Raw genomic sequence first — 16,719 nt, forward strand, 5'->3', positions numbered from 1 at the left:
GTTCATCACATTTCTGAGTTAAATGTGATGCCGATCAGGAAGAAGAAGAAGCCATACTGCCAACTTCGTACACTTCCGGAATTGTTTGATTTATTTGTATTCAAATGTCTGATAATTGTTTTGTATTTATTTATGCGAATGTGTACTTGTATATAACTGTCATTAATTTAAAAAGGCTTAGGCACGATCGAGCGATTTTTATTTTATTTTATTATTATTATTTATTTATTTTTAACTCCAAAAAAACTAACTTTTGTTTTTCACTGATTAGTGTAGCAGCATAGCAAAGCTGTTGTGCATTTTGTGATACAAGCACCAAATTTGGCACAAATGTACATTAATATGTTGCGAACATTTTCAGATATTGGGCCACTTGAAATTCTCTCTTTATGTCCGCCATATTGGATTTCAAAATGGCCACCACTTGAAATCTACATTTGCTATTATCTCTGGACGTAATGCAGCTATTGACTTGATTCTGGTATCTAAATGTATGTTTTTGGGGGCAAGGAATCCAACGGTACCAATTTCAACTTAATATTATCTATCACAGTCTGTTATATAATTTTATTTGGAAATTATCTAGGCAAATATTGGATTCAACACAATACTTTGAAAAGAATGTCTTAGTTCTGTAAATGTCTTAGGTATAATACTGACATGCTACATGGTCTAGTATTTGAGGCTAGGTGTACTGGTATCTGAGGCTAGGTATATACCGGTACTGAAGATACGTGTACATAAACAGTGTCATGTTAACAAGTTCAGCATTGCTACAAGTACATGTATGTTGTTGACTCATCATCATGTGCAGTCCCCTTCACACACACAGAGGGCTGTGCACTGAAGGGCAGCCTTTTTGCACTTGCAGCGCCTCACACACCCTTTCTTGCACTTGCAAGAAACCAGCTCAATGCAGCTGTGAGCTGCCTCAGTTAGCCTGGTCCAGTAAGGTGTGTACTGTCCTTCTCCAGTCCTTGACCAACCCCAGTTGGTTGGTGGAGGGAGCTCTGGTGCTGGCAGCAGTATCTGACCCCACACATGTCCACCTTGATACACTGCCCTCTTGACATGTTCCTCCAGAGCTGCCTTCGTTGGAGGGATGAGCTGCACATTGTTCTTCCTTGCGAAGAGTTTCCTCCTGGCCTTGTCAATGTCTGTGCATTTGCTGGTTCGATCATACAACAGGATCACGAACCTCTCGATGATGCGCATTGCATCGTCTGGTATGTCACGAGGTGCAGAGGACAGCAGCAGCAGCGCCTCAGTGAGTTCTGGCAGTACCGTCCAGACTGCCCACGCAGTGTTCTTGCCATGTCTATGAAAACTAGACACAGTGTCGCATCCAGTTAGAGCGTGGAACATTGGCAGTGCACGAGCCTTCTCTCGTCCCAATCCAGCTGCTATTTCGTGTGCTGCTAGGTATCGGAAACTCTGGCCTGTTCCGAATGCCAGCCACAGTTTGTCTTCTGGTTGCAACTCCTGTGCCAGGGACACTGCCAGCACCACAACATCGGTGTCTACAGTCCGGATGAGTATTGCATGGTGTCCATGCTGGACTGCGTGAGATGCATGCAGCAACATCCGACTGTCAGCCTCTTCATGGTTACATGGGGCGAGTGAGGTCAGATCTGGCAGTAGTGGCTTGCTGAGCACTGCCTCTCCATCAGTAATGACGAGTTGCTTGTCCTCCTGGTCAAACTATTCCATGAGAGCTGCTGAGAGGAACCTGAACAGCTCGGTCTTGTTGCTGTCCACTCGTAGGAAGTTCTGCCAGTTTCCTGGTATGGCTGCGGCAGCCACCACACGTCTCCGCACACCTTGTCCCCGCTTTGCACGTGTACTACCTTTCAGTGAATCAGCAAGGTAAGTATCCCAGACCAGATCCAGGCGTGACACTGTTTGCAGCTTCGTGGACATATATGGGATGAAGATCTGTTGTGCATACTCTTCAAAGGTCTTTGATGCAGCCGGCTTCAGCATCTGGACGATGGCTGCTCCATCAAGCACAATACAGGTCGTGACAGGAGTCTCTGTCTTTGCGTCGGAGACTTCTTCCAAGCATGTGAGGAGATCACTCTTGATACCAGTGCAGAGGCTTCCACCATCAGACAATGCAGGAGGACATGCGTGATTCTCGTGACAAAAGAACTCCTCAAGGTTTCCATCCCTCGTCTGGCAGCCAATGTACAGGCGTGCGAAGAGTTCACGGTCATTCTTGATGGAGGTGAGCTGTTGCTGACCTTTGCTCTGGCTTCTTGGAGTGGAAGTGCTGAACACCTTCAGCTTGTTACGAGGAATGGGTGCGTCCACTGCCTTTGTTCTGTCCAACAGACACTCTCTGGTGAAAGCCTCGAACTGCTCTTGGCCAATCCTCTTGGCATTCATCACGGTCTCCACAGCAGCAGGATCTGCGATCTCCTTTGTGTCCAGTTTGACTACATCCTGACTCTCCTCCTCGAATGGGTTGCCCATCTCCTCTATAACACCGACGAGAGAGCGAACATCTTTCACAAATGAGGCCTGTACACTTGGCGTCTGATCATAATGACGTGTGTCTGCTGTTTGCCGTCTCCAGTGTTGGTTCCCATCCTGGAATTCTTCGATCACCCTGGCAACTTCTGGTCCCGCAACCATCCAGCGACGTAGGGCACTAGGGTTGTCAGTGAACTGTACCCACTGTACTCTCTGCGAGTGAACTGTACCCACTCCCAATGTCTTTTCTCTTTGATTGGTCAGGTTTGGTCAGTGTCTCCGTCTTGTCCTCTTGACATATAAGGCATAACTTCCAGTCAGTTGTGGTGAGGTGCTGTGATGTTGATGGTGAAGTTCGCTCAACATCAGCTAGTCTGAAGCTCTTGGACATGGTGGAACTGTCTTCTGAATCTGCAACGATACAATGATATAATGTTAACATTTTGTTATATATATAATAGAGGGGTTTCCTCCGCCATACTAATGGAGAGGAGGATAATTCCTCTATATCGTAGAGCATTTAGCTTGGCACACTTAGGGAATTAGTTTTGTGAGATTATGCCGGAATTAAATTTTCACCCATACCGGAGGCAAGAAGAGAAATAAAATCACATGAGATTCTTTAGTTAAAAAATATTCCCAAATTTATTGAATATTTACAAAACATTTGAATTCATAAATTCTTACAATATTTACACAGCCAAGATTTAAATATAAATCAGTCTAAACTCTTATTAGGTTGGACAGTACATTTTCCAGACATACCCCGTTCTGTTAATTACAGCCTTCGTGTTAAATTCAGAACATGTCAAAACTGTCAGTGTGGAATACACACTTCACTCAAAATACTACTTTATATAAAACATTTCTAATTTAAAGCCTTATAGTAAGAATTTCAGATAAACCCCAAAAAAGTAAGACCAGGTTGGCTATTAGACAACCTGCCTCTGTCGTGCCCACCAGACAAGTGGTTTTAGCCAGCACACATGTGTATCAGGTAAGCTTGTGCTGAGTACATCATACCTGAACAACTCAGTGAGGCAGAACACAGCAGTGCACACCATGGTGACCCCTTCAGTGCATAAACCAATTAACCTGTCCACTGCAGGGCATATAGAAATGAAGTTATTTTCTGCATATAATAATAATATAAGTTCAGTTCTATATAACAATTTCTGTTATCACCACTACCACTACAACTACCACTACTACAAGCTTTGTCTGGAATTTTGTGGACTAACAGACAAACAGACATACAGACAAGCTGGGATCAAAACATTACCTCCTTCCACCATTGAGTGTAGAGGTAAACATCATGGAAATTATATCATGCCCTAGATTTAATTCATGCTTACCCGTGTATTTGCTTCACTGGTTCACAAGGTCTTTTGCATACATGTAATTCAGACTCTCGTCTTCATTGCTGACCACACAATGTTGTCTAGCTGAGCCCAGATTGTACGTAATTAACTCATTTATGTGGAGTCACAAGGTGATTTAAACACAGCCACACACAAAGAACACAGTTGATGTGGGTCAACACACATGCAGCCTCTCTACTCTTTTATTTGGGTCAGGGCTGTGATTAAAGACATGTAGTGGAGTCATGTTTGTAAACATTGTTAAAGACATGCTACAGTGCATTGTTAAGGAAACAAGACAGATGGAAGCCTATACAAGAAATTTCTGTACTCTAGAAACACAAAAGATGGCTTAAAGGGTCTAGGAAAAGGGGATTATGCATGTTTGGTATTTATTGACAATATGAATGTAATGTTACATAAAATATGCATATGAAAAACACAAATGAATGGGTCACTTTGTTTCCTAATGGGATATGAATTTATATTTTAGACTGCCAGTATATATGAGCTTGTCTGAGTTGTTACTAGTGATTTAGTATAGTTTTTTATTTTATTTATATTTACAGAACTAAGACATTCTTTTCAAAGTATTGTGTTGAATCCAATATTTGCCTAGATAATTTCCAAATAAAATTATATAACAGACTGTGATAGATAATATTAAGTTGAAATTGGTACCATTGGATTCCTTGCCCCCAAAAACATACATTTAGATACCAGAATCAAGTCAATAGCTGCATTACGTCCAGAGATAATAGCAAATGTAGATTTCAAGTGGCGGCCATTTTGAAATCCAATATGGCGGACATAAAGAGAGAATTTCAAGTGGCCCAATATCTGAAAATGTTCGCAACATATTAATGTACATTTGTGCCAAATTTGGTGCTTGTATCACAAAATGCACAATTCTTTTGAATATTTGGGCTAAGCCGCCCCACTAGATGAACCTCTGAACGTTTGACGAAAATCCGTTCAGCCATCTCTGAGAAAAAATGGCGACACACACACACACACACACACACACACACACACACACACACCAACCGTTCTGTTATATAGTAGACTAGCAGAAGTACCCCGGCATTGCCGGGCAGGGGAGGGGAGGGGGAAGGGAATGGAAGCGGAACGGGGGGGGGGGGGGAGGGGAGGAGAGGGGGGGGAGGGGGAGGGATAGGGGGGAGGGGGAGGGAGGAGGGGGAAGGAAGGGGTAGGGGGAAAGGGAGGGGAGGGGGAAGGGAGGGGGAGGGGGAAGGGTAGGGGGAGGGGGGAAGGGGAGGGGGAAGGGTTAGGGGGAGGGGGGAAGGGTAGGGGGAGGGGGAAGGGAAGGGGGAGAGGGTGTAGGGAGGGGAGGGAAGGGGAGGAAGGGGTGAAGGGGAGGGAGGAGGGGAGGGGGGTATGGTGGAGGGGGAAGGGAGGGGGTAAGGGTAGGTGGAGGGGGGAGGGGGAGGAGGGGAGGGGGATGGGGAGGGGGAGGGGAAGGGGGAGGACGGAGGGGGGGGAGGGGGAAGGGGAGGGGAGGAAGGGGGAGGGCCAGTCAACAATGACGTTGCAGTTCTCATGGTAGGAGAGCAGCACAACAATCGCGACATCCTCCTGCATCTTCGCAACAACAGCACGAAGCGGATTTTGGAGACTCACCAATCCTGTGACGCCCTCCAGTACCGGCGTTGCCGGGCGGGGGAAGGGAGACCCATACATTCCCAACCCGTACATTCGCCCTCTCAACTCAAGCTCACTCGGACAAAAGCCTCGCACAAATGACACCGTGAAGGCCCAATGGCCATGTCTATGCCACAAATCAAGTACGTGAGCGAGTCCGGCGCACTGAATTGAAAATATATAGAACGCTCATACTCCGTGAAAAGTGAAGCTGCCGTGTCGCCATCTTGGTTAGCCCGACTCGACCAACTCGCTTCGCGGATTTCGTTTGTTTTGAACGTGTCCCAGATTTTAAAAGCCAGACAACTGTTAAAATGCCATTTTGTGCAGCAATAAACTGCTCCAATCGGTTATGGAAGGGTTGTGGAAAGACGTTTCACAGCTGTTTCAAAGACGTTAATTCATATCGCACAAAATCGTCACAAAACACGATCGTACAAAAGGTGAAAAAACGCAATCGCTTTTCGCTCTGAATTACGTGCAAACGCGTGGCGGAAATCACATCGCCCAGCATTGAGTGCCAACCAAGATGGTGCCCGTAGCTGCATCTCCACCTATGTGGTGTGAATGGCAATGGTCATTCTATATATTTTCAGTTCAATGGTCTGGCAGCGGGGATGGAACATCACGTGATCACTCTGAGCGAATCAGCAAGCTGCTCTGGCACCGGCTGAGAATTCCGTGTATAATGTTCCTCGCTGAAATGCGCTGAGGTAAATATGAATAAAAAATATGGATCTCGTCAAATATTTTGAGGTAGGCCATGTCCTTCCAGGCTCAATGGCCATGTCTATGCCAAATATCAAGCACGTGAGCCTCTCCGTTTAGAAGTCTATCGGTAACATTACACACACACACACACACAAACTGTGTTTTATATACTAGGGCGTGCCCGTACGTGGGTGCAAAAAAACATGCGTGCAAACAACAACAACAAAAAAAAACTTTGAAACCACGTGGCAGTAACGACCACAGAACCCCCCCCCCCCCTCTATTTACATGAAATGGTTTGGTCCATTCGCAAAGCCAAAGCGAACGGCTTGCGAGTACGGTGGACCATACCTTGGGAACCACTTGTCCGATTAATTTCAAACCTTGAAAAGGCACATCCTCGGGTCCCCAGCAATATACCTGGCAAGTTTCAAGTATATCGGACCCGTGGTTGTCGAGAAACAGCGGTCACCAGACAAACACACAGACACACAGAGATTACTGGAATTATAGATAGATATAGATTTATATATACTAGGGCGTGCCCGTACGTGGGTGCAAAAAAACATGCGTGCAAACAACAACAACAAAAAAAAAACTTTGAAACCACGTGGCAGTAACGACCACAGAACCCCCCCCCCCCTCTATTTACATGAAATGGTTTGGTCCATTCGCAAAGCCAAAGCGAACGGCTTGCGAGTACGGTAGAACCCCCCCCTCTATTTACATGAAATGGTTTGGTCCATTCGCAAAGCCAAAGCGAACGGCTTGCGAGTACGGTGACCATACCTTGGGAACCACTTGTCCGATTAATTTCAAACCTTGAAAAGGCACATCCTCAGGTCCCCAGCAATATATCTGGCAAGTTTCAATTAGATCGGACCCGTGGTTGTCGAGAAACAGCGGTCACAGACAAACACACAGACACACACACATACACACAGAGATTACTGGAATTATAGATACTAGGGCGTGCCCGTACGTGGGTGCAAAAAAACATGCGTGCAAACAACAACAACAAAAAAAAACTTTGAAACCACGTGCAGTAACGACCACAGAACCCCCCCCCTCTATTTACATGAAATGGTTTGGTCCATTCGCAAAGCCAAAGCGAACGGCTTGCGAGTACGGTAGAACCCCCCCCCCCCCCTCTATTTACATGAAATGGTTTGGTTCATTCGCAAAGCCAAAGCGAACGGCGAACGGCTAAATCGCCATAGCTCGGTAACTACTTCTCCGATTAATATGAAACCTTGAAAAGGCACATCCTCAGGTCCCCAGCAATATACCTGGCAAGTTTCAAGTATATCGGACCCGTGGTTGTCGAGAAACAGCGGTCACAGGCAAACACACAGACATACACACACACATACACACAGAGATTACTGGAATTATAGATAGATATATATATTATATATATAATTATATATATATATATATAATTATATATATATATTATATATATTATATATATATATATATATATATATATATATATATATATATATATATATATATATATATATTATATATAATTATATATATATATACCGACCTAATGTTTTTCTTCTTGTTTACTAAGTACAGTATATCTAATTAAATCTGGAAACGTAAAATGTTGGCAGTCTTCAACTTTTGTGAGAATCTTGTTCATATAACTATTTGACTGTCCCTCGAAATACAAAAGCTGGTAGTCTCACCAGTTGTTCGAGCTCCAACGCCTTTTTTGTATGACGACAGTATTTATTACCGTATTACATTTCAAAATCCTCTTTACGTCAGTTACTCTTCCCTTGTACTTTGCATTCTTACGTATTTCGTGTTTTATTGACAATAATTCCTGTTTATGCTGTGCAGTGCCTTACAAATCCTCGATTCTTTGACAAGTGTTTTCATGTGCTTTCTTCTCCTTCCTTTTCTTCATGCTTACCACTGCAAAATGTCCAACACATATACTCGTTTTAGAGGTGTGAAGGGCTGCAAATCGGCGTTCTGTCGGCGTATAAAGGCATAACCTCAACTTCCGGTTGATTCAAACAGAAAGTCGCCCGCCACGCCAAGCTGTCAGCGCTCATCAAGCTTGAGGCAATCTTTTACAGAACATGCTGTGGAACACAAATGGTTGATGAAAAGGGAGGTGGAGGAAGAACAAAATTGAAGTAGTTTGATCATTTCTTTGCCTAAAGATATAATCGGTCATCGCGAGTTGCTTGCGGAGGTGTTCGGGTTGGTGTCATGAGCGCTTTGCTGAGGCTCATGACAAAAGCCGGACCGTCTGCCACAGCTCTCAATGTTCCTCGGGGCTTTTGCTTTGCTTCCCGACTGCAGTTTTTCTCGATCACTTGGTGACAGCAGCTAAAACAATACCTAGAAAATTTGTTTTTTACTGCTGTTATCATGCCACTTCAAGAAGAAGATGAAACAAAAAACAACAACTTTAACATCCATGTGAGTGATGGCACACACAATGATGCTTCATCCTGCCTTTTGAACACCAGGGTGACAATAATTTCTCACTAAACGCCATCGAAAGCAAGGAGAAGCTGGCGTTTCAGATGTTGGCGAGAACTGGCGCACACAATGAGTGATGGCACACATCATTGTGAGTGATGGCACACACAATGATGTTTCATCCTGCCTTTTGAACACCAGGGTTACAATAATTTATAACTAAACGCCATTGAAAGCAAGGAGAAGCTGGCGTTTCAAAAGCTGGCGAGAACTCTTCATCAGTACAAAAAAGCAGGAGCAAATTTTAACCCATGGTCCGAGCAAGAAGTTTTGATGAAGGATTAATGCCCACAACATCACCATCTTGCTTCCCACGACAGTTGGCATACTTCAGTCAAAGTTGTGACAATTCCATGCATCTACTCATCAGTCACTTTGATGTACAATAAAGGACAAACATCGTTGTCCTTCCAGATGATTTTGTCTCTTTCTCACAATTATCAAAGCTGTGGAACCCATAGTTGCTGCAGTTTCGAGGATATTCCTTTTTTACAGTTTTTGAAATACCGCTCACCAGTTTAGCTTGTGCCGAGGTCATTCAACAATAGGAAACTCTAAAATAATCGACTCAACTGCAAAAGAATGCTCATTTACTCATTTCAAGCAATACGTTTGGAAATGGCATGTGCTTTAATTCGCTCGGATAGCTTTTAATAAGCTCTCGATATGTAGAGTCTGGTACCTTTAATAACGGAAGCACATAATGGTACATATATTTTAATGGCAAGCTCTCAGTGATTATGTCCACAGTCACAGTTCCCCCCATCTCTTTTGCCCAAATATTTATTCTATGCAAACAAGCGGAGTGTTTATCTTGGTCGCTCCGTAATTTCCATTCACCAGAAGCAGATGTCCTATATATTTCACTCCAATTTTATCAGTTGCGTTTGAAACTTGTGCTGCATACGAATTGTCCCATTGAGTATGCTGATGATGACTACTCGTTTTTGCATCTTCAGACGCATAGGGCTGCCGAAGCAGTTTCTTGTCTATTGGGCACAATCTTGGATGGGTCGCAACACCGACGCAGGATAATTGAATGGCTCATTCATCCCAGTAAGCTGGTGCTCATTTTGCCGATTTCTGAAGTTAATTCAACAGCATGACAGGGGCCTGAACTCAGGACCTTGTGATCTTAAGCCAACCACCTTAACTGTTAAGCCAACACCAGGCCTCCCATTAAGTATGGTATGTCCGAAACCATGTTGTTCGCAGGAAAGATCATATGACATTCGTAGGTCACAGAGGAGTACGTGCAAATTGAAGAAGTGATCATGACGGTTGACTACCTGGACAGTGGATACTCGCGAATATTCCTTTGAAGTGTTGCTAAATCTACGCAAATACATCAGGCAGTACAGCACAATGGGAATCTGACCAATTAGAAGATGCAAGGGGAGCTTTGTAATCGTCACGTGTTGCAAACCATACTTTGGAGTAACAAGCCTTCAATATGTTAGTAATTCCTCTTCACCTATTTGAAAAGAAGGCGTTTTATGAGGAGTCTGCAAAAATTTGAAAAATGCTGGCAGAAATAAATTATTCTTTCTCATAACGATGGAAGAGAGTAATTTGTTAAATCGTGTCTACGTTTTGTGCCTCCCTCGGGTATGTACTTCCATGTCGAAGCTCAAACGTCGAACAACTCTCATACAGTATATCCACGACTTTTCCTTTGGATAGTCTTGATCATTTACTTGTCTTTCCACTTTGTCAGACAGGATTGCCCTGAATGAAAAACTTGTCTGCATTTGTGTCTCCCTTTGTGCCAACGTGGAAAATATATCTGACTCCAGTCTGGTGGAACATGACCTTCAACCAAGTAAACACGTCTTAAAATAGTCTTTCTGGAGGGTAGCTCGTCTGGAAAATATATTTTTAGGACAATCCCTTGACAGAGCTCGTCTATTGAACGACTACCACTTGGACCAATCTGCACCGTGACCGTGCTGTCCTGACGAATCCAGACAGGAGGGAAGAATGGGGGAAGATTTGGGCCCCGACTTGCGTTGGGGGTACAACCACCGCAAAGAGGCGTCCCCGATAGTTGTTGGCTGTTAGTTTGGCATAATTTCTGGGAGCATGGTTATGCCCATCTGACTGCAGTCAGTGCCCCCCTATAGTTAAGAGTGGGTATTTGGAATATGGCTAAGGTTATGATAACTCACCTCACCTTTGCAAAAGACAACATGTGATCTGTAATGTCCATTATAACTAATACCAAAAGATGGCCTGTGAAACACCAGGATGACAATTTATAGCTTGGTTGGGATTCAAAGCCAGGCTAATCACTAATCAGCTCGAAGGTGAGTACCCATACCTATAGGCTATCCTGTGAGCTCTTAAATCTACATGATTGCAGATGAGATAGCCAGCTTAACCTCCTCTCCTTTTCACATATCCACAAGCTTCAAGATACAGCATTCTTGCTGCCACTGTGCCAGCTCAGCAGTTGTAGGTTGAAATTTGTATCCACAAAAAAATCAAATAAGAAACAAATTGTGAGCAAGTGGCCTTGCTGCATCGTGGCATTATCAGTTGAGAATGCTCATTTTTTGTACTTAAGGAGCAGAAAGACACAATATGGCTACGACCTGTTGTTGATGGGAGATCACATACATTTCACCACCAACTCATTCCTCTCTTGTCTTTGGTCCGAAGGTATGGATTGCTCAGTGTTAGTGCTCTTGCTTCTCAGCCTTCTGATCCTGACTTTGATTCCTGGCATAATATGGATCCAAATAAGTGTAATATCTGTTCAGCTCCTGAAGGTGGAGCATACTTTCCTTCTAATGCACCATTAGAGTGGCTCTTTTCTTTTTCTGCATTTTGGATGTTAATCTGGTTTTGTGCAGAGATTGCATCCCTTTCTAACTTTCCAACGTGGCTCGAGTGTTGTACTGCCTAACTGACCTGACTATCACTCTCTTCTTACCTCCACCACTGAAGGTGGCAGAGGTATGTTTTCACCTCTGTGATCTGTTTGTTTGTCCGTGAACAGGATATCTCAAAACGTTATGGACGGATTCAAACAAAACTTGGTGGATAGATTGGTTGTGTGACAAGAACGAATTGATTCGATTTTGGTGAAGATCCGGATAATATAATTTTTTAACTTAGTCTTCATCATTGACAGACAGGGCCAAAAACGATATATAGCATGATAATATCATGCTAAATATCTCAAAAAGTTGTGGACGGATTTTGACAAAACTAGGTGGATGAGTTGGTTAGGTGAGAAGAACAAGCCGATTATATTTTGGTTCAGGTCCGAATCCAGACCCGGTGTAGCAGGATTCTCTCACTCCCCTAAAATCTCACTCTAGAGTGATTCTGTCCTCGGATAAAATCACTCTAGAGTGAACTAATCCTAGGACTGGCACACTCTAGAGTGTAATTATCCTAGGACAGAATCACTCCCCCTGTCAGGATCAACACACTCCCTCCAGGATCAAAGCACTCCCCTTTAGGATAAAGTCAATCCCCCAGAAAGAATGGAAAGATATATTTAGTTACTTTGGAAATATAACTCTCAGGATGTTAGATATCGTTGCAATGATGAACAGAGCTTTTACTATGTATTTTAGTGTATACCGTGTGAGGATGTGCATCATATATATGAAGATGGGAGAGAATCAACACAATATCATAGAACTGCTCAAGGATGACATTTGAAAATTAAAATTAAATTAGCTAAACCTTTAACGTGATATATATTAACTTCGAACAAGCCAAGGAGCGAGGCTGTTTGCAGTATCAAATTACTTGATTTCTCAATTTTCTCTGCACATTTTATAAGAATGTGTGACTCCAGTTGTATAATAACATGAACATGTTAAAAATTAGCACTCGCGTCAATGTACAAGTATATATAGCACACAGTACAATTCGTGTCCCTGATCTTTATAAGTTGTAGTGATATCTAAAGATTTCTCAAAGCCTTAGTATAAATATAATATAGAATGGGTCTGTACTATAAACAGATATTTACACTGTCGTTTAAACAACACAATGTATTACCATGGCGACAAAGATAAGTCAACATATAAAAATAAGGGAGAATCAACACAATAGCATACAATGCTCAACTGCAAGGAAATGACATACTGATGATTGACAGATTCAGACCATGGTTGTCATATTGATTATTATGAATAGCATTGATTTAAATTTTATGGTTGTATTAATGATTAGCAGATTAAGAATCAAAGATACCATCCTTACACATATTACATTACTATGCCTGTAATGCACGATTAAAATGTTCGTTGTAGTTGGTGAGGTACACCATGCAATTTGATGAAATCACAGGTGGCACGACGAACAAGGGGTCATACTGGATCCACCGTTTATGTCCTTCTCTGTCCTGGGTGTGTATCACAATGGGGGACGGGGGTGTTCATGAGGGATGCTGCTGCCACAATTCAATGTCAGTTGCCCATACTGCATTTTGTTCCCTACCACTTTCTGACAAATACATATCCATACTAACATGTCCAGAATAGTTTTTGAAGTGTTCGTTGTATTTTTTGTTGGCTAACAGCTCGACGATCTGTGATCTAACCTTGTTGTGGTGTGCCTCTGTTTCGCTCACTTCTTTTGATAAGGCATGGAATAGGCAGTTGCCATCACCAAGTACAGGGTCGATCCTCTGGGGGTTGTCGGCAAGAGGACCAGGAACACGTTTACTGCATCTCCCGCGAGATAACGAGATGTCTAATGCAGCACACTGATGTTTTCGCCAGGTTGAATCCGTTGGTTTGAACTCACGATCAGTCACTGTAACCTTCGAGATGCTGGCAGCAGGTTGGTCGGTATTGGAGGCAGGTCGATATTCACTGGATGGTTGAGATGGTGATGGTGAAGGTGAAGGTGAAGGTGACTGCTCAGTTTCACTTGGTGGAGCGGGGCTTGGTTGTCTAGCATGATACACCTTCAGGTTGCAACCATTGATCTTGCTTTTCAACACACCAGGTTTGTCCGTGTAACCGAGTTCATGTAGTCCATGACTTAAGCACCTCTTCACAATGTAAGGACCTTTCCAAGCATCGGCACTCTTCACACCTTTGCGATCCACGTGTCTCGAGTTCCAGGATAAGACAAGATTGCCTTCTACGAAAGTGGATTGGCTAGAGTGTCTCTTCTTATAATCTCTTCGCTGTCTATCCTGTGCTGCATCAATGTTGTTGGCTGCAGATGGGTGGGCAATTTTCTGAAGGCGGCTAATCGATGACAAACACTCTTGGAGACATGTTGTCTAGGTCGTCAACTGGATACTCTGTGTCGTCATCTTCTGCAGAATCAGGTTGTCCATCAGAAATGTCCACTGGAAGAACTGCATTGTGGCCATACATAAGGTAGAATGCACTATATCCAGTTGATTTTTGTCGACTTGTGTTGAATGCAAACAACACTCCAGGTAGAGCTCGGGGCCACTGATCATCATTTCCCTCAAGGACCTTCAGCAAGGACGTCTGTATTGTCCTGTTGTTTCTCTCAACAAGTCCATTTGCTTGGGGATGGTATGTGCTAGTAAGGTGTTGTTGGACTCCAGTCAATGCATGTAACTCGGACGAAACCTGGTTGACAAATTCGCGGCCCTGGTCGTTGATTTGGATTTTGGGAATGCTGTGGCGACAGATGGTCTTGTCGATGAAGATCGCCACACTCTTCGTGGTTTTGTCATGAAGGGGTTTGGCTTCGATCCACTTGGTGAAGTAGTCGACCATTACAACGACGCACTTGTAGCCGCCAGGAGTGTGTGGCAGTGAGCAGAGATCGATGCCGACTTGTTTCCATGGTGATGCAGGTACGTGAACAGACGTCGTCTCTGGTGCAGCCTTCTGGAATCTGCTGTTGCTGCGCTGACATCTGTCACATGTTGCCACATGCGACTTGACATCATTGGTAACACCAGGCCACCAGAACCTAATGAATAAAAAGATTGGTTATCACATTGTACTGTTTCAGTGTATACACAATATATACATATACCGATGATACATTTGTACCAGGATCATATTATTCCACCCGAGTTCACGATAGAGTGAACCTGTTCTATTTCGTACATCATCTGGAATGAAATTCGCGTTTCGATAATTTAGTTTGAAGTACCATTCACGCTGGTATAATAAAAGTATAAGAATAAATGACAAACAACTAATAAGTACAAGGATTCTACAGCTGTAGATTTCAATGTAATAACAGTGACAGTAAGGGTATGCTCCTGCAGGACCTTATAAGGAGTATACCCCATCTATATCTCTTAGGTCATCCAGACCGTTTCTGCTACAACTGCCTCGCTACAAACTCATAACCTTTGGATATAGATATTTTCGTTTCGCAACTGCCAGATAATGAAACCCTCTCCCTATATTCCTTTAAGGTCTACACACTCTCACAATGTTCTGCATGGAGTTGGCGCTATATTAGAGGACATATTATTATTAACATTAACATTCTCATTTTTATGTTCATACATCCCCCAATGTTCTAGTGTACTTATTTGGAAGTTGTGTTGTACACCCTAAAGGTTTGCATTTATATAAATTGATTATCTCGACTAGCATGATTTCGGAACGAATACCTGACAAAATAAAATAACATCATTTACAATTTCATTTATTCTTGGAACCGTATTGCACATAAAATAACAAAGGAGGAAAGAGTATTTAATTGTGGTGAAAGTTAGGGTTGGGAACGCGACTTTTGGTGATATACTATTTGAATGTTTTCACTGAAATTCTTTCTCGGTGACAAGTGATTTTTTAGCAAGGCACGGTGCCTCTGATTATGTATCCTTTACTAATTGTCCATTAAAAGTATATATTTGACTGAAAATCTCACCTCTCCAAAATTTTGTTGTGTGTTTTATCACCTCCGATGTATTATGCCCTCCGATGGCTTTGGCTTCTGTCGAGGTGTCACATCCTTCATGGCACATCTTGACTATTCTCTTTCTTTCCGCATCTGTCACCACTCGCAAGTTGATAACTGTAAATCAAACAATGTAGTGAAACATTTGAAAACTTTAATACTGATGATTTCTGGTGATGATATTCATCTTATGAAATGTTGATATCCTTCAATTTCTTTGACTTTCATTTTTTATTCATTAAAAAACACAAAAGAGCACGTGATTAGGAAACGGAAGGCTTGAGAACAGGAGAAGGGAGGACTTTGACATGTGACATTCTATTAACTGCACGTATTATTCAAAAGTTTATGCATATAATTAAATTTCCATTATGATTTCATTTGATTTAAACAATATCTATTTCCACAAAAGATATAGGAAGCATGCAATTCACGTCATCATTGACAATAAGTAGAAAGTGATCGGCAAACTGTCTTGTCAAAACATCCTAATTCACTTGTAGCAAAAGTGGACCAGTCTACCTTGGATCATACTCAATCCAATTAAGGATTAAATCTCAGTGCATTAATGATGGTGTATGCATTGAAGATGAATATCATGTATTCATGATCTGTCCATTGTATAGTCAAAGTACAGTCAAGTCCAGTCAAGTCAAAGTTTATTCCATTAAACCACTCACATTGATACATGGAAATAACTTAAATTCATAAATATAAATGGCTGCACAAGAAGGTTTATAACCTCATTGAAAATGCATTCATTCGATTCAATAACAGTACAATGAGTGATTTCTTTGTACACCCACGGGAACACTATATATGCTCTTGACAATATACTCAGTTCGATTCTTGGATTCTTATCGAAATGATTTAAACAATATTTATTTCCACAAATGTACAGTGCAAACATGTCAATGAAATACATATGAATGGAATGAGCACTAAAACATTGGGACGTTTACAGTACGGAAATGCAATAAATATTGTAAGTGTTGAGTTAAGACATAGCCATTTAACAAAGCTTAAATCTATTAGATTAGACTTTATTTAGATTAGACATTAGATTAGATTATTTAGACATTATTAGACATCATCAGACATTATTAGATTAGACATTGTATTT

General features: G+C 42.3%; 1 protein-coding gene across 1 annotated transcript in view; it reads left to right on the forward strand.

Annotated features, from left to right (window-relative positions):
• The first annotated feature begins 11,573 nt into the window (after positions 1-11,573).
• CDH23 (cadherin related 23) overlaps positions 11,574-16,719 on the forward strand; it is a 216,953-nt gene continuing 211,807 nt past the window's right edge. The window contains exon 1 of the mRNA XM_078783508.1: positions 11,574-11,678. The gene's annotated coding sequence lies outside the window, so the exon portion shown is untranslated. The remainder of the gene's footprint in view (positions 11,679-16,719) is intronic.

This window comes from Myxine glutinosa, chromosome 8 (assembly GCF_964187855.1).
Source record: "Myxine glutinosa chromosome 8, kmMyxGlut1.1, whole genome shotgun sequence".
Taxonomy (NCBI): domain Eukaryota; kingdom Metazoa; phylum Chordata; class Myxini; order Myxiniformes; family Myxinidae; genus Myxine; species Myxine glutinosa.